We start from the raw sequence: 26,301 nt of genomic DNA, 5'->3' as shown, positions 1-26,301 counted from the left end.
ATATTTATGTTTAGTTTTTTGAGGAAGCTCCAAACCTTCTGCCAATGTGGTTATACAAACAGCTTTTGTATGTGTTCTCAAACAAAGCAATATAATACTGCTGGTATAACTCATGTGTACATTTGAAATAGAGTTAGGGACATAGCTCAGTTGTAGAACATTTGCCTAACATATCTGAAGTATCAGGATTAATACACAGCCTTGTAAATTATAATTAATTAGTTCATTTAAAAATAAAAATAAACTATGTAATTTTTGTAAGCAACTTATGTAAGCAATATTTAAATTTTAAAGGAAGAATGTTTATCTATAGGCTTTTGAGTCACATTTTTTTACAAATATAAATTTTACTTAAATTGTTGAGATGAACTTTTTATAGGAAGTCTGTGACATAAAAGATAAAAAATATGGAGAAAAAAATCAATATATTAAAACCATAAACAGAAACAAAGTCCATATTATTAAACAATTTCCATGTGTTCTAATATAGAGAATTGGATCATTTGTGATTTCTAGTACATTTCTCATTCAAAAATATTTTCCATGTGCTAAAAAAAAAATCACAGTTGTAGGATTAATTTAAAGTGATTTTTTCCTAGGCTTTTGCTTAGTGTTCCCAAATAAATTATTAGAAAAAAATGTATTACATAGTGACGATTTCCAAATTTTATTTTCTTAAATTAAAAAAAATAAGAAAAGACTCTTCCTGTTTAAACAAGGATCGTTATTTAAAGTACTGTGGTTGTAGAAAGAAGGATAAAATTCAAAGACTCTGCAGACAAATGCTATTGATTTTAAGTATTTCAGGCTATGAAATAGTGTAGAGAATATTATGTAAAATGGCATTCAAAATGTTATTAAAGGTAATCAAATATGAAGAAAAAAATAAATTGACATTTGTAACAATTTAAAACATATAAACTTCAGTCTTGGAAAATTTGTTTTATTAATTTGATGCAGTTTATTTCTTATTATATGTTGACTATTATTATATTTGCATATTAGAAAAGGTATTTACAGTTCACATGAGATGTAGTTTTGCTTCTTTTAAAAGAGACAAAAACAGAAAATAATTTTAAAAATTCCATCTTCTAGAAAATGTTTGCATTTTAACATTTCAAATGGAAGGATTGCTCTGGGATGGTGAATCTAGAATAAATAAAGCCTGTTTTATTTATGATAAGTAATTGCATAATATCCTTTATTCTAAAAACAATCAATCATCCATTAGATATGGTTAAAGGATGTTTTACACTGTTCGGGAAAAAAACATTATTCCAAAGCATTTTAACTAGAGCATATTTTTAAAAATAAGACAAGGATTAAAGGCATTGAAAATTTTTTTTTAAATAAAGCTTTTACATCATGAAACACTAACCCTTTACATGAGGCGCTTTTAAATTCACTTTACTTTCTCTGAACACTTTTTGTGTTTAATCTTACTGAACTGAAGGAGAACATGGATTGGATCTATACCCTGAATGAAGGATTAAATAATACTACTGCTCTTTTCAGATCTTGATTCAGCAATGATATGAGGCCATTCCTCCTGGAAATGGTTTTGACCAGGTAGTTCCCTAGCAACAACAGCCATAACAGTTCCAAAGCAGGCATTCATAATGTGTTCTTTCTCACAGAACTTTGATATTGCGGAACCTGCACAGACTGTGGGAGAAATATTCTAACAGTGCCTATGACCTGTATTATCTTCTTTTTTTCATTTTTTTCTTGAGTCATTACAACTGCTTTTCCACTGAGTAGTAATCCTATGCCATTAGAATCTTGAGATGAGATTTTTCCTTTCCCTTAGATAAAGAAAACAGGGAAGAGATTTTTAGCAAAGTTCAGTAATAGAGCTGATTTAGTTATTATAACCGAAGAGTTTACTTTCTACTTTCAATTTCTCTCCATTTCTTTCCTCCTTTTTTGTTTGTTATGATTAAAAAGAAATAACATAGGTTCAGCTATATAATTATTTTAAAATATTAGTTTTTATGACATAAAAGCTAAATTAAAAGCATCACCAGTAAGGCAATTTGAAATTAATTGTAAATAGTAATTTAAGTGTTTCAACACATTCTATTTTTCACAATTTCTTAGATTATGTACAAAAGCACAAATGTTTCCTTGATGCCATATTTACCTAGTTTTTCTTTTGTAATAATGCTTTATTTAATTTAATATATTATAACAATGGATCACCATTTATTATGAGTCACATCCATAGTCTTCTTCAGTTGAAAGCAACAGTTGGTTTCTCAGTGGAACTAGAACACAAGTACATCTATTTGTAGCAGAAATGTCCTGGTCATGAACTCAGTTCAGTTTCAACTCTCTTCTTCACTATGCCCTCACAATTTCAGTTGCACATTGAAAGAACTGCTTCCAACTATTCCTAGGGTACTCACTAACAACCATAAAACACAAACTTGGCAAGTAACGACTGACTTGACATTCACTGTGTAACAACAATTCTTGACCTCATCACTATGTCAATATGACCTGGCTAAAATTCCTTTTGGGGATTTGTCCTCAGTAATCCATAATGTTTAGGAGTATGCTTAGGATATATCTCCTTCTATTTAGACAATATGATGAAATAAATACCTCCTGAAGTTAGGAGTAAAAAAATCACAGTTTAAGAAGCCTTTCTACAAAGCTGGGTGCCCTTGGTTTACACTTATAATACTATCTATTAAGGAGTCTGAGACCTGAGGATTTCAGTTTGAAACCAGCTGGCACAGGAAGGTTTATAAACTACCCCCTAAAAAAGCAATAACTGGGACTCTGGCTCAAAGGGTAGAGTGGAAAACTTGAGCAAAAGAAGCTCAGGCAAAGTGCCCAGGGCCTAAGTTCAAGCCCTAGGACTGGCACAAAAAAAGAAAAGAAAGAAAAGAAGGAAGGAAGGAAGGAAGGAAGGAAGGAAGGAAGGAAGGAAGGAAGGAAGGAAGGAAGGAAGGAAGGAAGGAAGGAAGGAAGAAAGGAAGGAAGGAAGGAAGGAAGGAAGGAAGGAAGGAAGGAAGGAAGGAAGGAAGGAAGGAAGGAAGGAAAGAAGGAAGGAGAAAAAGAAGAATCCTTGCTTCAAAGCACTCAGTAGCACATACCTAGCATAGGATCATAACTGTTTTGTTTAGTTACATAAATGTGTTCTGCAATGCAGATGTTTTTCAGTGTATTTTATTTTAATCCATAAAATTACATTATATAAAATGACATGACATAGTTTTTTATTTAGAGATTGAAAAAATAAACAACATGGGGTAAGGCTTTATGTGACATGAAACCCATAGGTCAGCTCAAGTTAAAAAGAAACTTGATATATATATATTGTTGATATTGCATAATGTCCAGGGGTAATAAACCTACCAAATGAAATGATATCAATTACTAAGTACAGAGAGAGAGAAAATGAGTCCCTGAAACAGCTTTTGAATATCTACTCCAATAGATGCTGGATGTTAATGCTGAAAGTAAACTCAAGCCCTTCATCACAGATAAATGTAACTAAATTCAAAGAAAAATAAATAATCTACAAGTCACCAAAAAAAATATGTTCCAGAATAGTCAGATGTCAGATTTCAATTCCTAAGTAATTTTGTCCATAAGAAATAACCTTGTTGTGTTAAATTGAAAAGGGCAGAGTATAGTCAAGTTACTGAATTATTTGTAAAAGAATATTGATCAGCAGGTAATGGGAGAATGAAACAAGAAAGCCCAATGCAGGTAAAGATGAAGACTGTACATTATGCACATGTATTTAAATGCTCTAATGGATCTATTAATATGTCCAAAACTGTTCAAGGTGTGTGGTCTTTTAGTTCATTTATCTATATTTTCAATACTGTTGAGTTGTATTATAAACTTGCACCAGGAAAATGACTTTTGTCCATATCTACTGGTTTATATATATTTTTGACAGCCCAAAATTTTATAAACAAATCTGCTATCCTATTTTAATTCATTAAAAATTAAAATATATAACTTCCATTTGATGATTTAAATAGTATTCATTTTCCATCCACTCATTCAGTCTACATATCGAATATGCATAACCTATTTTGAAAACTGTGATTATATGTTGAAGCTGCAAAACAAATAATAAAAAATATTTTTAGGTACCCTGGTGCACACTTGTAGTCTTAGCTGTTCATTAGGCTGAGTCCTGAGGGATCCCACTTCAAGAGTAGGGTGGGGGAGAGAGAAGGTTAAGGTTTAAAATTCCACAAGTTTCCATCTCTAAATAACGAGTGGAAAACAGGGTTAGAATTTGATTCATTTGGCACAATAGCCGCTAAGAAAGCAAGCTGAGAAACTTACAGAGCCCTGAGTTCAAACTTTTGGCATTGGTAAACAAACAAACTAACAAGTAAATAAATAAACAAATATGAAAATGATATAAATTCTCTCACAATGTTGCTACTAACAAAAATCTGTCTTTAATTTTATTTCAATGCACATATTTCCTATTTTAAAATACTGTAAAACAATTCAACCACAAATGCTCAAATGAAGCTGTACTAAAGTGAACTTGAAATAATTTTATGCACATGAGCAAATAAGTTTATTATCCAAAAATCCATTGAAGTATTTTGATATATATTTAATTTTTATAACAAAAAATGTTCAAAACAAAAATAAGTATAACTCAATCATGTGATTACTTATATTTTATACCAAATCCATTATCAGGGTAAATTTTTTTATGAGAAATCAAATGACTTTAACTTAAAAACTAAAATTAAATTAATGTTATTAATAATTAATATTAAATCAGTTAAATTATATTAGAGTTCTCTCAGAACCAAAGAAGGTAAATATGAAAATGAGTAATAAAGAAAGGAGTTTCATAGTTTATTAATAACCATTAAGTCATGATGAATTTGTGCTTTGCAGATCAAACAACGTGTCTGTTTCTCCTCTGCTATGGAGTATGCTATTAGAGAATAATTGCAACTACTGCTTTATATTCATTTCTTCTCTCGTAAAATTAGAAAAGTCTCCCTTGACTCAAGGAAAATAGTATTCTCCAGTTCTTTTATGAGTTTTGCAAATGATTTTGGCTTCCGTCTCTTCTTCAGAATTCACTATTCCAGTGCATGCTTGTATTTGGAAAGGAAATAACTTTCTCCCTCTCCTAGGTAGAACAATGCTGAAATATGTAACTAGGCTTCCCAAATGCTCCTGTGAATGCCAGTGGTATTGATCTATATAGTCAAACTTTCTGTTGTCCTTCCCGGCTGAGCTTTTCCACAGCTACAGTATTGTTTTCTAGCATCTTCATCCAAATAATATCCTGGATTTTGAAGTGTGTGTGTGTGTGTGTGTGTGTGTGTGTGTGTTCACAAGTGCATGATGCTAATTGATCTTAATCTCATCGCTTCATGCCGGAGCTTGGCTTTTTAGCTCATGTTGGGTGCTCTACCAGTTCCTGCTTTTTTCTAGACAATTGGAATTGCAAGGTTTTATCTTCCTGGGTTGGCTTTGAACTTTGATCCTCAGATGTCACCTTCCTGAGTAGTCAGGAATAGAGGCTGAGCCACCAGTATTTTGCTTGGTTTAGGAACTTAATATAAGTAGACATTCTATTTATGTGTAAAGACATAAAGTATTTCATTTAACTTAGATTTCTTTATTCCATGTTAGAGACATAATTACAAATGATTTATAAAATTATTTTGAGTGATATTCTTGCAGTAGGATGGGAATAGCGATGACAATGATAATAGTAAAACAGCCTACATTCAAAAAAAATTCATTGATCTGTAAAGTACTAAAATGATTTGAGTGCTTCTAAAAGAATAACAAACTTCTATGAGGAGTAACTGAATCTTCAGGAAAAATATCACTTGACCCTCTTAGTCAATATTTATTTAGTATTTCATCTGAGACTGGCAGAAAGCTACAAGTCATGCATTATAAGATGATTTATAATGATTTACCTTCTTTTTATGTATGTGTCACAAAGTAGCCGTCTTGTTTCAGGACACACATAGGTATATTTTAATACATTGTTATTATTTACTTGTCAGAAGTAATTTACTTGACAATTTAAAGAAAAGAGGTCAGGACAGAGAGACACTAGAAATAAACCAAAGGACAAAGAGTACCTCTGCAATTATAGAAAATATAAATTGCAACATCTCACTTTTGAACCACAACTAAGGGACTGAGCCAGACTTTCAATATTAAAAGTAAAAAAGCTTGTTGGAAATTGGAATGTATCATGGGACAATAGAGAATAAATCACTGGTTTGTTTGCTGAAAAATGCACTGGAATATGGATCCTAATGTTTGATCGTCACTGATTACAAAATTTTCAGAAACTGAAGCTAGAGAAATTTAGCCTTCTCATTGACTTTTATAGCTGATGGGCTGATTTGTTTGCTCTACAGCAAAGATAAATAAAATTGAAAGAAAGAGAGGTAATTGAGCAAAACATAAAGTCAATCTATATTTTGGAAAATGCTAACATAGTGGTAAATAAATCCTATAATTTTGAGTATTTAATTATACCATGTTAGTAACGAATTTTCCAGAACTTGTTGCTTGTTTCTGATCAAATGATATGGAAGCTGAAGAAACAGTCCAATATATTGGATGTATTGACTTTTATCTGTGGCAGTATTTCAGTCCTATTTAAATGTAACATGTATCAGATCCACTAAATTTTGCCAACATTTATTCCTAGCATTATTTAGCCAGTCCTTATTATTACACTTTTGGTTGGGTATCATCAAATGTCATAATAGTAACTATTCATTTCTTTTAAGCTTTTGTTTTTTTGTATTGAGAAAAATAATTCAAAAGTATTTTTCATTGTTCATTTTCCCTACTACAATAGACCCAGCATTGGATATTTGAAGTACTGAGGTTTCTTCATTGAGCACTACATATGAGTTAAAATTCAGAAAAAGATATCCAATCAACAAGAACAACAAAAATAATAGTGTTACTGAGTATAAATAATAACTGTGTATGTTACCTTAAACTGAAAAACTTTAAACCTTGATTAAATAATTAAAAAACATATACTAGAAATTTTCTAGAAACTAGAACTCATAATAGTATTAAGGAAAAATATTTCCCTTCTTGCTTGAGATGTAGCTCAATGGCAGAGTGCTTGATTAGCATATGCAAGACCCACTATTTCATCCATACCTCCCTAAAAAAAACAGTTAAAAATGTAAAATTTGCCTTCAGTGAACACACTGACCTCTATGGGGTTGTTTTTTGGGGGGGCAATTTATTTTTAATGTAATGTGTAACTGGCTGGAGTCTCATCAGTTAATAAAAAGTAATTTTAGGCAATTTTATAATAATAGATACAAAAGAACATAATATATTTATAATATTCTTCACTTTCTTTACATTATGTATCATACTTTACTGTGACATATGTCACCATATTTGATGTCCCAAATGTGACACTTTTGCACATGTCTGCTGTTCTGTGAACCTTATAAAGGGAAAATGGGCTGCATGCCCATTTGATGCTTTGCACCAAAATTTGTTATTAATTTTTTCCTTTGACCCACTCTTAATAGGAGATTACATTCTCAGAACACTATTGAAGCCTTTGCATTAATGTGTCATGTCATACTGCAATCTTCAAGTTTGGGTGGGTCTTTGGGAATTGAAATGCACAACTCAAGTGGGCAAGCACTTAGCTGCACTATGGACAGATAATGGCAATGACTGGAAAAAATAAGCATAGGGAATCCCTGACTGCTCTGTTTTTAATGGATGGTTGAATGGCAGGAATGCACATTGTCACAAAGCTCAAGTGCTGCTCACACTCTTCTACCTCTAGTGGAACAGTCACTAAAGTACCTTATTTTCAGAGATGTTGATTAGGTCATCAATTATAATCTAGGCTGTTGAAATATAATTAATTGTCTCTAGATGTCCTGCCTAGCTTTCTGATGGTACACATTTTCTCATTGGTTAGGTGTCTTATAAATGCCAATGTTTAACCAAGGTTCTTTTTACCTCCTGATCATGATCAACTAATATCCTTGACACTCAGAAAGTAACAAGACTACAATACAAAATACTTTAAATTCTATTATAGCATTGTGAGTTTGTGTAAAGACAAAATAAAAAGGGAAATAAAATAGACAAATCTGTAAGTACAATCAATACCAATAAGCATTATGCGATAGAAGAAAATGGTATAATATAGTAGAAAATGATATTAATAGGTGAAACTTTATTTTAGTTATTCAGGTCTCCTAAAACTTAAGTTTGAGAATTTATGCACATATTAAATTTGAAGAACTTGTATATTAAACATTGTAAATCTCATATACAGATTTTTATGAAAAATTTGAGAGTAAATAAAATACATTACTATCTTAAGAACATGTGTAGTCACAATAAAATATTATAAATATATGTATACACACATACATGTATATTACAGTTCTGTATATAGTTACTATTTATTAATATATGTGTTTTTTCTTTTGTAAAGTGTTCCATTACATTTAGCAATTTAGAAGTCTTAAGTTCGTTACTCTATACAGTGAAACATACTATAATAATATGATAATACATGCCTGAAAGCACAGTTTTTAGGATATGAGTTATTAATTCTACCTTGTTTGTCATAACTTTGGGTCTGGGTTATGGACAATACATATTTTAAAAGATTTTAATTTGAAATGAGTGTTTTCCATTTCCCCCATATTCTCACCAGGCAAGTGACTGTCAGATTGGTTGTAACTTTTGTGTTCGATTTGAAAATGTTAATTGTTAGAGGTCTCAACAGAACCTATTTTTCATAAAAAGACACTCCAGTAACAATACCTAAAGTTCCCATATATAGATTTGTCTACTCAACTATTATTTCCTTCAGAAAATATGCGAGTTCAGCTTTCGCATTTTTCTAGATGTTAGTTAGTAACATGATTATCACAAATATCAATAATGAAGAGATTTCTTTGTTCTTGTTACTAATAAATAGTTTATGGTCCTGAAACAATAATATTCTACTTCTGTTATTTATTATCATAGATTAATTTTTATTACACTTCTTAATACAATTGTGTTTTCAGAAGTATTTTTTGTTGAGTTAAACTGAAGTAAAAATAGGATTTTAAATGAAGTGATTAGAAAATGAGTTAGATGATGTGTTAGACATGAACTATTTATTGTCTTCTTTTTGAAAGAAGAATGTTTATAGAGACATAGAGACATGAATATAAACATTTAAGAATGACAATCTCTCATGGTTATAATGTAATTATGAAAATAATTTATGTGACAAATTTTATCTGTCATCCTCTATCTGTACAGAGCCATTTTTAGAATAGTAATATCAAAGCCAAATATATGATTAGTGTTTACAATATTCCTGACTTATATACATACCAGACGTGTGATTTGAACTCCATTATCAAAGTAATAACTAAATATTGAATCGGTAATATGCACTAAATTATTTTTTATATATAAAACATATTAGCACAAACTTATTTTTACTAATTAAATACATACATTTATTTATTTGGCAGTATTGGAGTTGAACTCAAAGTCTTGTGCTTGTTAGGTTTTACAACTTGTGCCCTATGTGCTTTATTTATTTTCCATTTGGATTTCACTTGTACATATGGGAAGGCATCAGTTGCATTTTTCATATACAGTATATTTTTCCTTTATAGTTGGGCACAAAGTATTGTACCCAGCTTTTATTGGTTGAAATAAACTCCAAGTTATGGAAACAAGTAGTTTATCATTCTTGTTATTTTCAACAGTCCAAGTGAAAATATACCCTTTTTCTATTGACTTTCTTTCCCATGGTTTTAACTGCTTTTGGTACTTTGGATATTTATGTAGGTGTATTGGAACTAGGGAAGGGAAAGGGAATACCAAAATCGAGAGAGACAAAGATAAAAAGACAAACCAATGCAACAACAATACTTACAAAACTATATATTGTAAACCAACTGTAAAACTCATGGGGGTGGGGTTGGGAGGGGAAAAGGTGGGAGACAAGGGGAGGGGGGGGTTGGAAGGAATAAGGGAAGAGGAAAAAGATGGATAAGAAATGTATGCACTACCTTACATATGAAATTGTAACCCATCTGCACATCACTTTAACAATAAAGAAATGGGGGGGAAAAGATGTTAGAAGTTTTGTACAGGCTGGCTTTGAACAATGGTACTTCTTCTTAGGCTCTAGAATCACCAGGAGTGTAGGTGTGAACCATTGAGACTAGCAAAGATTTTCTTATAATGAAAAATAAACTTAAAAAAAAGGTTTTAGAGACTAGAAGAACATTGAGGGGATAAAAACAAACATATTAGTAAAAATAATATATTATTAATAATCAACTATTTTTGAAATGCTTGAATCTATTGTAATACTGTTAATAATCTGGATAAACAATAGATTTAAAAGTAACTCTTAAAATGAAATAACAGAATAAATTAAATTTTAAACTGTTTAATATTATGACTGTTTAGTATGGAAATTCAAACTCAAATACGCAGTCACAACACACTTTGTTAACACACACACACACACACACACAGCCATATTACTGGTATGGGATATTTTAGTATATTTGTACAGTCAGTTATCAAGAAAAATTTCTTTGATTACAAGTTACTTTGAATTTGTAAATCTATGTTAAGTAGTAATGGTGTATTATGTTTATAATAGTGCCATAATATAAAAGAAATACAAATAAGGCAACTACTGCCAAGAAAATAATTGATAACGTGCCTGTCATTTATCAATATCTGGGCCAGTGACAAAGGGAAATATCAATGACAGTGTGTGTGCTCACATGCCTATAGCATATGGATAAAAATTTTATTAGTAAATCAAGGAAAAATGAATTGAAGTTAAAATAATATTGTTTGTTTAATACTGTTATTTGTATTTTAGAAAAATACAGAGAGGTCTCCAAAAGGCAAATATATCTCCATTCAAAAATTGAGACAGTGAGTAGAAATTGAGATGTCATTAATAAACAAAAAATATAAGAAAATCTTATTTTCTCATTAAATAAAATACATTAACACAATAGTATAGTGAATAAAATTATCTAAATATACCACTTACTAATAAGAACTCCAAATATGTAGTCACACAAAGATGGTTTAAACATAATCGTCATAAATTATGCAACGGATGAAGCACTTCTGGATCTTGGTGAGCTTCTCAGTTTATCATTTCCCAGATGACACCCAAGGTTCCTTCAGCCCGCAATCCATGTTAGTACCTGACAAAATTCATAGCAGCCCAGTTATTTGGGGAATCTCCTCATTGAAAACAGCATCAAAGCTATCCAGCATGGTTCATGTATATAGGTGATTCCTGATCTTTCTTGTGAAAAAAAACAACACATTTATCATTTCTTTTCTTTATCAATTATTGGCAAAGTGATGTACAGAAGGATTACAGTTTCATAAGTAAGCCAGTGAGTACATTTCTTATCCAACTTGGTACCTCCTACCTCATTTTTCCTCTGCTTCCCCTCTCCATTTCCCTCCCACCCATGAGATGTACAGTTGGTTTACACCATACAGTTTTGTAAATATTGTTATTATATTGGCTTGTCTTTTTATCCTTCATCTCTTCATTTTGGTATTCCCTTTCACTTCCCTAGTTCCAATCGCAGCACAATCTGTCATTGCTAAAATATGTAACCAACCCAGATGACCCTCAGCAGATGAATGGATCAAGAAAATGTACATATACACAATGGAATTCTCTGCCTCTACCAGAAAGAATGGCTTTGCCCCATTCATAAGGAAATAGAAGGACTTAGAAAAAAATCATATTACGTGAAGAGCCTGACCCAAAGAAACATGGACTCTTATGGTTTCCCTCATAGGGAATAATTTGTACATGTTTAGGATAGTCTTAGCAGAAGATTAAAGTAGCTCAGTAGCTATGTCCAGATGAACACATAAGATAATGATAATTGAAATGAACTCCAGGTTCTGGAAAGAAGTGGTCTATCATTGTTGTTATCGTTTCATTAATTCATGAGAGTTCTGGTCTTCTCAATATGAAGAAATAAAGGGATTTGGGGGATATTCCTTTGTTTATTCTCTCTAATTGAAGAGAGTATGTAGGAAACAACAAGATGTATGTGTAATTAACAAGGTAGAAATTTGCTAGAGTGGTTTATAGATGAGGGGTTTTTTTTGTTGTATAAATAAACAGGTAAGTCAGATGACATTTGACTACTTAAAACTGTTATATATGACTAATAGTTAACTATTGACAGTTGATATTTGATTGCTTAAAAACATGGTGTATGTAATTTCTTAATGAATCTACACAAAATCAAGAAAACATAGGGGTTTCATTTGGGTCTGATTGTTATGCCCAAGTCCTCGAAGCCCACCAAGAAGACCACCAAGAGCCAGACGTTCTGAAACGCAAAAGCAAGGCTTTATTCAGAAGAGCTGCAGCCCGGGCCTTGTCCTACACACCGACGCAGCAGAGGTTAGGAGGAAGGCCACGAGCAGAGTTTTACATGGGTATTTAAAGGAAAAAATCAAAGTTACATAAACCAGGTGCAGGCAGGATTGGGGTGTGAGGACAAATCTGATTAACATGAGCCAGGAGCAGGGTTGAGGTATGAGGACAAATCTGATTGACTGGGGGCTAGGTGTTCTCTAAGATTGGTCCAACGACATTCCAGGGTGGTCAAAATACATGGAACGTTCCGGAACCGGTTGGGGATCCGGGAAATGGGTTTTTATGGCAGGTCGGTTTTGGGAAATGGGTTTTTATGGCCAGTTGGTTTCGGCACAAACAACTTTGTTCCTGGAATCTGTATAATGCCTAGTTTCGCCACAAACAAGCCATTTCCCAGGTTTTATGTATGTGCTGGGTCATTCTTAGCTTATCACAAACAACAAGATGGTTGCAATTTCAAGATGGAGTCATCCTAGTCCTTCATTTGTTGTTTCCTGAGTTCAGAGTATAGGCCATTCTAACTGGGGTGAGGTGGTATCTCAGGGTTGTTTTTATTTGCATTTCCTTTACTAGCAGGGATGTTGAGCATTTCCTCATGTGTTTCTTTGCCATTTTTATATCTTCTTTTGTGAAGTCTCTCTTTAGCTCGTTTGCCCATTTCCTAATAGGTTTATTGGGCTTGCAGGGGCTTAGTTTTTTGAGTTCTCTGTAGATGACCGATATCAGGCCTTTGTCTGTTGCTGTGCTGGTAAATATCCTTTCCCATATCGTTGGCTGTCTTTCTATTTTGGTGGCTACGACCTTAGCTGTGCAGAAACTTTTTAATTTGTAGTAGTCCCATTTGTCGAGTCTTTCCCCTATTTGTTGTGCCCCTGGGACTCTATTCAGGAAGTTCCTTCCTGTGCCTATAAATTCTAGTGTCTTTCCTACTCTGTCCTTCAGTAGTTTCACGGATTCAGGTCTGATGTTGAGGTCCTTGATCCATTTTGAGTTGATCTTGGTGCATGGTGATAGGCTTGGGTCTACTTTGAGTTTTCTGCATATGGCTGCCCAGTTCTCCCAGCACCAGTAGTTGAAGAGGCTATGTTTATTCCATTGTATGTCTTTAGCTCCTTTGTCGAATATCAGTTGGCTGTAAGAGTGCGGTTTTATTTCTGGGTCTTCAGTTCTAATCCACTGGTCTTCCAATCTGTTTTTATACCAATACCATGCTGTTTTTGTTATGATGGCCTTGTAGTAGAGCTTGAAGTCTGGTATTGTGATACCTCCTGCACTATTTATTTATTTATTTATTTATTTTGCCTAGAATTGCTTTGGCTATTCTAGGTTTTTTGCTGTTCCATATGAATTTATGGATTGGTTTCTCTATTTCAGTGAAAAATGTGGCTGGGATTTTGATAGGTATTGCATTGAATTTGTATAACAATTTGGGCAATATGGCCATTTTCACTATATGGATTCTGCCTAACCATGAGCATGGGAGGTCTTTCCATCTCCTTGTGTCTTCTTTGATTTCCCTTATTAGATTTTTTGTAGTTTTCATTGAATAGGTCCGTCACGTCCTTGGTTAGTTGATCCCTAGGTACTTTATTCTTTTTTTGGCTACTGTAAATGGAATTGTTTCCATAATTTCCTTCTCTGTTTGTCTATTGCTGGTGTACAGAAAAGCTGCTGATTTTTGTGGATTGATTTTGTATCCTGCTACTTTGCCGAATTGGTTTATTAGGTGTAGGAGTTTGGGTACTGAGTTTTTTGGGTCCTTCAGATATAAGATCATGTCATCAGCGAATAGGGATAACTTGATTTCTTCCTTGCCGATGTGGATCCCTTTGATGTCCTCCTCTTGCCTTATTGCTATGGCTAGGGATTCCAGCACTATGTTGAACAGAAGTGGGGAGAGTGGGCATCCTTGTCTTGTTCCTGAGTTTAGGGGGAATGATTTAAGTTTCTCTCCATTTAATATGATATTAGCAGTTGGTCTGTTGTATATGGCTTTTATTGTTTTGAGGAATGTTCCATCTATTCCTGTTCTCTCCAAAGCTTTTAATAGGTATGGATGTTGTATTTTGTCAAAGGCTTTTTGGGCATCGACTGAGATAACAATGTAATTCTTAATTTTAGATCTGTTTATGTGGTGAATTACGTTGATTGATTTACGGATGTTGAACCATCCTTGTGACTGAGGGATGAAGCCTACTTGGTCATGATGTATGATATTCTTGATCACTTTCTGGATCCTGTTAGCTAATATTTTATTGAGGAGCTTTGCCTCTGTGTTCATTAGTGATATTGGTCTGTAGTTCTCTTTTTTTGTTGGATCTTTGCCTGGTTTGGAAATGAGTATGATATTAGCTTCGTAGAATGAGTTTGGGATTTCTCCCTCTGTTTCTATTTCGAGGAAGAGTTTGAGGAGTATTGGTATTAGCTCCTCACTAAAGGTTTTGTAGAATTCATTGGTGAATCCATCTGGGCCTGGGCTTTTCTTAGTAGGGAGGTTCTTGATTACATCCTGTATCTCACCGTAAGTTATTGGTTTATTTAGTTGACTTATTTCTTCTTGGTTCAGTTTGGGCAGTTTGTACTTCTCTAAGAATTGATCCATTTCTGTAAAATTATTGTTTTTTGCTGAGTAGAGGTTTTGGAAATAGCTCCTTATGATTGTTTGAATATCATGTGTACTTGTTGTAATTTTTCCGGTGGAGTCCCTGATTTTACGTATATGAGTCTCTTCTCTTCTTTTTTTGTAAGTCTTGCAAGGGGTCTGTCAATTTTGCTTATTTTCTCAAAGAACCAGCTTTTAGTCTTATTTATTTGTTGAATGGTCTTTCTATTTTCAATCAGATTTATCTCTTCTTTAATCTTTGTGATCTCTCCCCTCCTAGTCGTTTTAGATTCTGTCATTTCTTGTTTCTCCAGTTGTTTTAGTTTCATCGTGAGGGTATTCACCTGCGCTGCTTCCATTCTTTTAATGTGGGTGCTGAGTACAATGATCTTGCCCCTCAGTACTGCCTTAGCTGTGTCCCATAGGTTTCTTTGTGATGTGTTTTCATTGTCATTGTGGCTTATGAATTCATTGATTTAATCTTTAATTTGGTCTGTGGCCCAAGTGTTGGATAGCAGTGTGACGTTTAGCCTCTAAGAGTGTGTATAGCCTCTGTGGTATCGTTTGTTGTTGAGGGTTACCTTTAATCCACTGTGATCAGATATAATACATGGGATGATGTCAATACTTTTGTATTTGCTGAGGTTCTTTGTGTGGGCTATGACCTGGTCTATTTTGGAATATGATCCATGGGCTGCTGAAAAGAAGGTGTATTGGGTCTCTGTAGGGTGAAAGGTTCTATATAGGTCTGTTAGATCCATTTGGGAAATGGTGTTATTTAGGTCCTCAGCTCCCTTACTAATCCTCTGGGTGTTGGATCTGTCTCTTGGAGAGAGAGGAGTATTAAAGTCACCCACTATGATTGTGTTTGCGTCTATCTTGTCTGTAATTCTGTGAGAATTTGCTTGACATATGTCTGGCCTCTTTTGTTCGGTGAGTATACATTTATCACCGTGATGTCTTGATTCTGGATTTTTCCTTGTATTAATATGTAGTGTCCTTCTTTGTCTTTTTGAGTGGACTTTAATGAGAAGTCCAGCTTGTCTGATATCAGAATGGCTACACCTGCCGTTTTGGTGGGTGCATTTGCTTGGTAGATCTTGCTCCATCCTTTCATTCGAATCCTGTTTTTGTCCCTTGCTGTAAGGTGGGTCTCTTGTAGACAGCAGATGTCAACTTTTTGTTTGCGAATCCATTCTGCCAGTCTGCTCCTCTTTATCAGGGAGTTTAAACCATTTATATATAAAGAGATCAAGGATAAGGGTGTTTTTTCTCCTTCCATTTTCTTGTTGGGCTGTTTTTTCCTCTTTTTTTTTTTTCCTGTCTTTAGTGAGCTGGTCTTTCTGCTGGACTTTGGCTATTGAAGCTTCTTTCTGATTCTGTCTGTGTGTCTTTTACGATCTCTGTTGGGTGGGGTTCCCCTCTTAATATTCGCTTAAGGGCTAGTTTTTTATTCACATACTCCTTTAGCTCCTCTTTGGTGTGGAAAGATCTGGTTCTCCCTTCGAATGTGAACTCCAATTTCGCTGGATATTTGATCCGAGGTTGTAAATTGTTATTCTGAAGTACTTGGATGGTGTTCTTCCACTCACTTCGAGCTTGGTAAGTTTGTGTGGATAAGTCGCATGTTATTCCAATCCTCTTCCCATTGAAAAAAGTTTCCTTCTCCGCTTTGGCTGAATTCAGGATTTGCTCTTTAATCTTGAGGTCTGTAGTCTTGAATATTATGTGCCTTGGGGTGGTTTTCCTGGGGTCTGGCCTGCCAGGTGTCCTATAGGCTTTGGTTACCTGGATGGGGTCCCCTGTGAGATTGGGGAAGTTTTCTGCAATAACTTTATTGAGAACATGATTAAGCCCTCTGTTCTGGTATTCGGCTCCTTCTTCTATTCCAATTATGCGCAGATTATATCTCTTGTCTTTGTCCATTAGTTCCTGGATTAGTCTTCCCTGAAGCTTCACCTTTTCTTGGAGAGTGGTCATTTTCTAGTTGTTGTCAGCTGCTTCATCGTCCAGGCGAGAGATTCTGGATTCTATATGGTCCACTCTTTGTGTTATGGTTTCAATTGTGGAGTTTATGGATGTCAGAGAGCTATTTATGGTTGTCATATCAGCTCTGATCGTGGAAATTTCTTCCTTTAAAGAGTTGTGTTTTAAGTCTATTTTTCATGCATTTCAATTCTCAGGATGTGGAGATTTTCTTTAAAGGTGGCTTCCATTGTATCCATTTTTGCTTCCATTTCTTTAATTGAGGCTTGCATTGTATCCATTTTTGCTTCCATTTCTTTCTTGGCTTCCTGGGTGTCCTTCCAGATTTCTGCTCTAAACTCCTGGAATTGTTTTCTGATTTCATTTCTGATGCTTTCGATCATTCCTGTTAACATGGCCTCATTTGCTTTTTTAGTCTCCATCTCCTCTTCAGTCGTGCTGCTTTTTGGAGCTGGCGAGTTGGCTTGCCCTTTGATGAACTGAGTTATGTTTCTTTGTGATTTGCACATCTGGAGGTCTGTGTAAGTCTTCTCTCCCTCCTGTGTAGGCGTGTCTATGGCAGCAGGTGCTGTCTCTGGGGGTCCTGCCCTCCTGTGCGCTGTGCGTCTTCTACAACAGGCACTTTAGCGGGATATGCCTCCCAGAGCGAGCCCCGGGTTGTTGGGTTGTGCTTGCGCCCTCCTGCGAGTCCGTTGGGGGGGGCGGTATGTGTGGGGTCCAGTGGGATTGACTGTCCAGGTGTGGCTTGGCACCCTCAGACCTTGCCTCTGCTGCGAGGGGGGGACTTGATCAGGCTCAGGTGACCCTGCTGGGCTGGTATTGCCCACCAGCGCCTGTGATTTTAGTTGTAAGAGTCTTCCAGGTCCAGGCACCTCGGATGGGGCTTGCACTGCCGGCCGTCCCCGGCCCCTGTTGGGAAGGGGGCGGGGCAGGTTCTGCCAGTTCAGGAACCTGTGGGGGCTTGGGGCTGCTCCGCCCTTCCCCTGCTAAACTGACTTCCCAGCGCCTGATGGGAGCTTCCCGCCTGATTTGGTGGTTCTTTGTTCCCTCGGGGTGGGGAGGGGGATGGAGGGAGATCTAGCTTCTTTGTTGGGCTTGGGTCTCTGATAGCTGGTCTCCCGTTGGGGGAGGGGGTAATGGGGGACTCACAGTTGCTGCTTTGTGTGTGTGTCCCACGCTGCCGTTGGCCCTCCAGAGGTTGGCGAAGTGTCGTGGTGGCTTCCCCAGTTCCCTCTTTCTGCCGCGCTGGGTTCCCTTGTCCGAACCTGGTGTGGACCCGAACTTCTTGTCGCTGCCAGTGTGTGTCTTGGTCCGCAGCCTGCCTTGTGTCCGTGGGGTCTCCCGCTATATGAATTCTGCGCTCCTGGCAGCCTGTCTGCCAATCACCGGGTTCCCCTTTCCCAGCCTGGCCCTGTTTGGGCCAGGGTCGCCTGGTGGGGGGAGGGTGCCCCAGAGATTCTCCAGCTCCCTGTAGGTTTCACTTCTTCTTTTTTGCTCCTTTTTGTTTTCCTGCGTTTCTCCACTGCTTCTGGCTGCTGGTTTTGCTGGGTTCTTGATGGGGTGTTGGGTGTTGGAGTTCCCAGCTCCAACTATTCAGTTGGAGCAAGTCGGGGTGCCTACCTATTCTGTCGGTGCCATCTTTCTCTCTCCAGTAAATTGGATTATTAAAAGATAAATTAGCCAAATGTTATTTATTCTTCTACCCACAAACAGTTGTAAAGGAAAATAAAATTATTTACTTTAACAAGTGTAAAGTTGGTGACTCCACCGAAACTCCCCTCCCCCCCAGAAATGTGCCAAGCTTTCTGAGAAATGTTTTTGTACCTGGTCTTGTGGAACGCTGGCTTGTAACAGGAACAGCTGCAGGCTAAAGAAAGGGTTGTGACCACCGGACCCCACCTGGAATGTACCTAACTTCCCGAGAAGTCTAATTATTACCTTAATTCCTGAAAAAGTGGAAAAACAACCACAGAATGTGTCATGGCTGGACATCTGCTTCCCGCCTTGTTTTAAACTTGTTCCACTGTATATAAACCCTGAGTTTTCTTTACTCGGGGCTCTCAGTTCCTGCGAGTTCTGTGAGCCCCAGCATGCTGGTTCTGCAATAAACCCTTTGCTTTTGCATGAGAACGTCTCTTGGTGTCCTCCATTCCGCGGATGCGCTTCTCTACCCTTTCACACTGATTTATTCAGAGAATCCTCCCAGATAAACCCTCACACGAACAGACTGCAGGAGCTAGCCTGCAGTGAAAAGGGAATCCTGACTGAGGGGGGCAAGGATTAAAGAAAAGGAAAAATACAAGACAAGAGAAAAAAGACAAGAGACAAAGATGGGGTACAGGAGGTCTGGATCCTCAGATTGTAACTCAAGACTGCAGCCAGGTTTATTCTTAACTTCCAGGATAAATGCAGTTTGAAAACCAGGAAACAGCATAGGCTTAAAATTCCAGAACACAAAAAGGCTTGAAGTTAGCACAATACCCAACAACATAGCTAAGACAGGGTGAGGTTGGTTAACGTAAGAATGGACCCCAGAGCAAAACCTGCTGGTAGGTAAGACAGGATGAGTTTGGTTAACATAAGAATGGACTCATGGCAGACATAGTAAAGCATTTCCGATTTTCCATTAAGCCATGTCCTTGCACGTACTTGAAAACACAGCCAGAGGTCAGGAAGAATTTAGTTCCAAGTTTGGCTCCTGACAATAGACAAAAAAAAGTTGAAAATAAAATAAATTTAAAAAGAATTCATCAGAAGTTAAAAAAAATAGTCACAGAGTTTTATATACATAGTTATTACGAAAGAACTCAAGTCACTTGCAAGCAATGACATTTTGGTCAACAGCATAATACTGAATTAATGAAAGCATAATTTAAGTAGAAAAATGACAAATTTTTAGCAACAATGTGATAACAAATTAAAAAACTTCATCAATTTTGGCTATTTAGAATTGTCAAGCTATTGCCAATTTATTTCTGATTCATTAGATTTCCATATATAACACTTAAATTGTGGCAGAATAATAAATTCTCTCTCAGATGTACTTTAAATTAGATATGTAATTATTAAACCCAAAGTAATCTATACTGCCATAAATAAAATAATTTCTTCCTGTAATAAATTATACAGTAAAATGCAGCCATCGCAAAGAAGAGAGTTATTCATACTGATTAATACAAAGACATATTTTATGTATTTCAGTGGGCTGACATTTTTGCAAAGTGCACAAATAACCATTAAGGGAAAAGTCATTTCTATTGGTGTCATGTGTTAAGTGAATACATTATATTTGTCTATTTATTGATCTAATGTTTTTGAGAAAATTTAAATTTTTATGAATAAATTTAATTGTCTAGAAATAAAGTTTATGTTTCATTAATTTATCAGCAAATCTAATAAAAATCTCCTACATTTGCCATTTTAGAACCAAACTGTTTATTGCATGTGAAAACAAACAAATCTACAATAATCTATTGAAAAATTATATTTTGTTGATTATAAGCAAATTATCAAAGACTCAAGTATTTCAAAATTCAAATAAAAACAAGTGGTAGTATCTTACCTCCTGTAATGAAAAATGTTTTAACAGTTCAATAAAGAAAAAAAATTAAGTATGATATATTAAATTAACTATACCACATACTAAGTATATTTAACAATTTAGTGCCTAATTTACAATAATTTGTGGGTTTCACTGGGTTACTCAGAATACGTCAGATCTAGTTCCAATATTACAAGTGCTGTGTATTAGTTGAAATTTGCTTCTTTGTTTGTATTCAAATATATGATGTTCCAGATTTTCCTACATTAACTTGAAAGTAATAAAGACAAAATTGTGTCAAAGACCAGAGTGTTCGTATCAACAAAGAAATTTCCTGGGTACCTGTATTGTGAATGGCAAAATATCAAAAACAAAATAAAAACTTTGTCAAACTGTTCTACTGTTCCACACAAAGCCGTTGCAAATACTTTAAGCAGAATACAAGAAAACATCTTACAGGCAATAAAACTTTTGCTCACTAAGTGAATTTCTGTTTTACAATTTATGTCTTAAATACATTGTCATTTATTCTTATGTAATATCTATAACTTTATACAATGCTATGGAATATTCTCTTAATTAATTTGGCATGAAATTCAAGCATCAATAAACTGTCATTCAAGCAATGAAATAAACATGTTAATTATTATTTATTTATTTTTTTGGCCAGTCCTGGGCCTTGGACTCAGGGCCTGAGCACTGTCCCTGGCTTCTTCCCGCTCAAGGCTAGCACTCTGCCACTTGAGCCACAGCGCCGCTTCTGGCTGTTTTTCTGTATATGTGGTGCTGGGGAATCGAACCTAGGGCCTCGTGTATCCGAGGCAGGCACTCTTGCCACTAGGCTATATCCCCAGCCCTATTATTATTTTTTATATCTAAAGACAAATTGTTTTTCCCTATAAATCACTTTGCTAAATCTACTCTCTTATAAATTACTGTATTAAATCCCTCTTTTTTGTGAAAACATTTTTGTTTTGTGAGGAAAAAAAGGATCTCTACTGTATTTGGTTCCTTTGAACAAAAATGGAAGAAGTAGAGACGGATTCTATTTTATGTTACTTATGGAAAAGTCCTCACCAATGAAGATCTTTGCAAGTGTAATTTTTTGTTACTCTGTTTTAGTTGGTTGGTAAAAAAAAAAAAAAGTGGGGACACAGCTCAGTGGTAGAACACTTCCCTAGTGTACACAAGTTTTCGTTACTGTATACAAGGACTCTCTCTCTGTCTCTCTCTCTCTCTCATACACACACACACACACACACACACACACACACATTCACACCAATTACTGCCAACCCCTTGCATATTTGCCACAAATGGTTGGTATCTGACAACCATTACCTTCTTAGACAAGAAGGTAACCAGTAATGGTTCCTGGTGAAAAATGTATTCGCTACCAACCACTGAATTTTCATTTTGAGATAATGTGATATATAAGATATTATCTCAAGATAATTGAGAATCGTTTATGACTGCTTTTAAGCAACCATAACTCAATCATGACTCAATTGGTAAAGCACCTGTCTAGAAAACTCAAGGCCCTGTTTTCAGTCTCTAGTACTGTAAAAAAATAATAAAGAATGAGGGACGAGGTAACAAACAGTACAAGAAATGTATCCAATGCCTAATGTATGAAACTGTAACCTCTCTGTAATTCAGTTTGATAACAAAAACAAACAAACAAAAATAACGAAGTATGTTTCCTTAACAAACTCACTTATTTCAATATTATGATTCACATAAATTCAACATAGCAAGATTTTCTAACTAAATTAAACTATGTTTAGATAAAAATATGAAGTATGCCTTAGATTAATAAGTTTTTGCATAAAATAATGAAAATATATTTAACAGCAATTTTTCACTCTTGAAATACATAATCTTTAGTAAGTATCTAAATTTATTTAGCACTGTACTATATGCATATATACATTCAGTATCTATGCATACACATATACACATATATTCATATTTATATGTATACAGACTTATAGGAATTTATGTATATATGTGTGTGTTTTCATAGCAAACAGAAAGATATATACACATTTTCAGTAAAGCATCTATAACTGTGTTACTGCATCTCACTTGAATGTAATTTAAGGTCAGTCACACAGTTTGCTTACAGCAAAGATTGATAACCCTTAATCTTTGTTAAGCCTCTTTGTTGAGGACCATCAAGGTTTAATTTTTAAAATCTTACCACTTGGTAGATAAATGGCTTATGAGTCTTTTTTTTTCTAACTTTCCTAATTAATCTGAATGTCATTTATGAGAACAGGGAATAGAAGCATTGGTGGGGGTCAGGGGGATGTCTTGAAAGGTAACTGTTAACAAATATGTTTTTTATCAGTGTCAACTCCCAGCTAATGCCATGGGTGCTAATCCTTGGCCCTTTCCCTACAGTAGTGCTTTAAGTTGTCTTTCCCTTTGATTTACCAGACTGCTGACCCTGGACTAACCCTGTCAGCTTAGTTCAGAGAGGCTCTCACAAAAGATAGGCCTCTGATCTGACAAATTGATTGGCTGAAAGGGAGTTTAACTGGAAAAGGATCTCCCTAACAAGTGATAAAGCCCTTTAATTCCCAGTTTACAGCCTTGGGTATGTGGACAGAATTTACAAAACATGTAAGCATGAAAGAATATGTCAGGAGTCATTTGGAAAGGTAATATAAAGGGAAAGAATAAAAAGCCTACAAGTTTCTCTTTAGTAATAAGCCTATATGTATCAGCAATCTATATTTTATGTAAAAGCCTTAAGTGAAGGTTAATTAAAAGTTATCAGCCTATTTTTGAAAGATTTTCTTAGTATTTCCAAGCTGATGTTAACTGTATCAATTAGGTGTGAATATAACTAATTGCAAACTATAGAAAAGCTATTAATCTGACTAAGGAAAAAGTGAATGGATTCTTTCTGACAAAGTTTTATAATTACTTCTGCCCATAACAGTGATTCTCATCATCATACAGTTTCTATTTATCAATTTATACTTAACTGAATTACTATCCAAAAGATAATTTCATTTTCATCAGACTCCAAAAAGGAAATAATTTCTTCTAATAAGCTAGAAAATATATTAAAACAGAATATGGGATCCACAAGGTCTGTTCTTTCAAATGCTTCATTATTTTAATTACATCAAAGTGTACAGGATGCCTCATGATATAATTAGAGATATTTCTCTGTTTATCTTCAACATTTCCTGATTGCTCTCCTTCTAATTTCATTGTCATTATTTTCTTCTTCTTGTTGCTAGTACCATAGCCTGACCCCCATATGCTGAGCTCTTGATTGGTATTCCTGAAGGAAGGTGATCATGGACAATTTGGGTATTTTTTTTGTTATTCTTTTAAAATTTTATTGTCAAACTGACCTACAGAGAGGTTACAGTTTCATACGTTAGGCAATGGATACATTTCTTGTACTGTTTGGTACCTCCTCCCTCATTCCCCTCTCCTCCTCCCCACTTCCCTCTTCCCCCATGAGTTGTTCAGTTGATTTACACCAAAGAGTTTTGCAAGCATTGCTTTTGTAGTCATTTGTCTTTTTATCCTGTGTCTCTCGATTTTGGTATTCTCTTTCACTTTTCTCACACCAGTATACATGGTTTCCAATGTACTCAGATAAGATACAGTGATAGTGCAGGTACAACCACAGGAAGGGGATACAAGAGGATCATCAACAATAGAATCTACGGTTTCATATAGCATGTTGAAAATAATTACAGCAGTCATATAACAGTCATTTCCATAACATGGAGTTCATTTCACTAAGCATCATCTTATTTGTTCATAAGGGTATATAGCCTAGTGGCAAGAGTGCTTGCCTCACATACATGAAGCCTTGGGTTCAATTCCCCAGCACCACATATACAGAAAATAGCCAGAAGTGGTGCTGTGGTTCAAGTGGCAGAGTGCTAGACTTGAGGAAAAACAAAAACAAAAACAAAAAAAAAAAAAACAAAAAACAACAACAAAAGAAGCCAGGAACAGTGCCAAGTCCCCAGGACTGGCCAAAAAAAAAAAAAAAAAAAGTTGGGCTGGGAATATGCCCTAGTGGTAGAGTGCTTGCCTCGTACATACAATTTGAATAATGCCTCCAGTATGGCTTTGTGCTGTTTAAATGGAGATAAAGTTTCCAGAACTTTTCAGTGCAACTTTGCTTCAAAAGGCAGTCCTTTGATCTCAGCTTCTAGATTTGCTAGGTTTACAGACATTAGCCACTGTCTTCCTGGTTTACTTCACCTTTTAATCATTTCTACACATTTACCCAGCAACAGCTATGCATCAAACACCAATCTGTGTATAACTCTTCTCACAGATATTCATGATGACTTATTTCTTCATAAAGTATTCTAAAGGCAATTTAAATGTGTACACCAGGGGGAACTTGAGATCAGCTTTTGGGTGAAAGAACTGCAGCAGTTTTTAAACACTGAGAAGTAATTAAATATGTACTCTCAGACATTTGCAAGGAATGTATGGAGTCTTCAAAGAGTAAGGTGTCATTCCTGTATTTCCAGACCTCATCTGCATACAATAAATGGTTATATGAAGGTAGCACTAAAAAGATTCCTAGTAAAATTCTGTTACCTTCTTGAAGCCATGTTAGGATGGCATGTCTTCATTTGGTCCTGTACCTAGCTGTCCTTCACTTCTATTTTAATTCCACCTAGACTCACTGGCCTTCTGGATAGTCATGTTGGTCACATTATTTTTGTATTCATTCTAATTATGTCAAAGTTACACAAATTAAAGTCAAAGTTACTTGTTTTATTATGTGCAGATACATGCTCAGTTTTTTTAAGATGATGGGGAAAAGAACTTGGTTGCTGGTTGAGTTTCAGTTTATGTTTTTTTTGTTGTTTTGTTTTGGAATAACTATGCCACTAATTTTTTTTAAAATTTGTTGATAATAAATATTAAAGGGCTCCAAGGTTTGAAGGCTGGAAGCTCAAGATGAGCTGACTACACGTGACTGGTTAGATTCCTCATTCAGGGGAGGAATGGATAAGAATTACCAAGGTGGAAGGATGTAGAGAGAGGGGATTCTGAACAAAGGTGGCTTAATGACATTTTACACATGCATGTGCACACCTACACATGCACAGCATAATGAAACCCATCATGTATTGCTTGAAAAGGCAGGAAGAGATTAATGAGAATATCATAGAAGTGGGTGAATTTATTCAAGGTGCCCAGTGTCTAAAATGAAAATTTCACAAGGAAACCACCACATATTACAAATGTATACTAATTTTAAATAAAATAAATGAAGTGAAAGGAAATACTGTAGCTTCTGCCATTTTGACAGCCTTAGGTTTTTCGACATTGAATGGGGACTATCCATCTTTAGTAAGTCCTTTTTCCTTGATGTTGCTTCCACCCACAAATATGTATAATTTATAAGTATTTTTTATATATAAAGGTGAAATAACTTACACTTTGATTTTTCTTCACTGGTCACCCTAGTATATTTGGCGAAGTCTCATTAATATTACTATGTATATTTTGACTTGTGAATGAAATCACTTGGATTAAAGAAAGAAAATTTTCTTCATACTGTGCTGAAAGTAACTAAAGTGGCTTAAAAATCACAAGGATAAAAGCTGCATAAATGAATAGTTCAACATGACGTTTCTTGGAACCAAAATTAAGTAGAAACACAAAAACTTGGCAATTATGAAAGGCAATTATTAACTATTTAAGTATGCTAGAAATAATTTTTAG

General features: G+C 35.1%; 1 long non-coding RNA gene across 1 annotated transcript; it reads left to right on the top strand.

Moving 5' to 3' along the window:
• The first annotated feature begins 13,622 nt into the window (after nt 1–13,622).
• On the top strand, nt 13,623–19,208 carry LOC125351250. Its single transcript, XR_007210921.1, has 3 exons — nt 13,623–13,633; nt 16,899–16,904; nt 19,072–19,208. It is a non-coding gene; the product is annotated as an uncharacterized LOC125351250 (long non-coding RNA).
• Nucleotides 19,209–26,301: the final 7,093 nt, after the last annotated feature.

The sequence above is a fragment of the Perognathus longimembris genome, chromosome 5 (genome assembly GCF_023159225.1).
Source record: "Perognathus longimembris pacificus isolate PPM17 chromosome 5, ASM2315922v1, whole genome shotgun sequence".
Taxonomy (NCBI): Eukaryota; Metazoa; Chordata; class Mammalia; order Rodentia; family Heteromyidae; genus Perognathus; species Perognathus longimembris.
Note: the sequence above shows the minus strand (reverse complement) of the source record. Positions and strands in the feature narration are given on the sequence as shown.